The sequence below is a fragment of the Penaeus monodon genome, chromosome 29 (genome assembly GCF_015228065.2).
Source record: "Penaeus monodon isolate SGIC_2016 chromosome 29, NSTDA_Pmon_1, whole genome shotgun sequence".
In the NCBI taxonomy this organism is placed as follows: Eukaryota; Metazoa; Arthropoda; class Malacostraca; order Decapoda; family Penaeidae; genus Penaeus; species Penaeus monodon.
Genome location: NC_051414.1, coordinates 2,589,282 through 2,589,766, shown reverse-complemented (window position 1 = coordinate 2,589,766; position 485 = coordinate 2,589,282). Strand labels below are relative to the sequence as shown.

At 35.5% G+C, this 485-nt stretch overlaps 1 protein-coding gene across 6 annotated transcripts in view; it reads right to left on the bottom strand.

Moving 5' to 3' along the window:
* LOC119591899 (calcium uptake protein 3, mitochondrial-like) overlaps nucleotides 1-485 on the bottom strand; it is a 50,562-nt gene that overhangs the window by 5,498 nt on the left and 44,579 nt on the right. The window lies entirely within an intron of this gene.

Here is a 485-nt window from a genome sequence, read left to right as displayed (position 1 = left end):
GCTCTTGTTGCATCTTGAACACTATCAGAAGTATGGAAAGAGAGGAAAGCAACAGAAATATATATCATATATACAAGAATGTGTTTGTATATGTTAAGGCCATTCACATGAAAATACTACTCACACCACTTCTCCCAAAATTAATTTTAGGTTGAATAACAAAATTTCAATATCCCTACTGTGATGTGAAAATGGAACAAGTGTGCCTTTTCTTACGATTATAATAGAAAAATGAGTGTCCTCTTGACCATCATTCCAATCAACTGTCTGGCATAAGTGTGGTAATTTGGAAAGTTACTGTGGCTGCCTTATCCATTCACCTTGTTGGAATTGTCTTAGTACTGACTCTTAGTTGCTATCATTATTATGTTCTGTCTTTGAGGTTTGACACTAAAACTTGGTTAGTCAAATTATCTTAAATGGAAGAAGAGACCTCTGGTAGATGAGTTAAACACTTCTAGTCCTCGAGAAGGCTAGTCTGTACC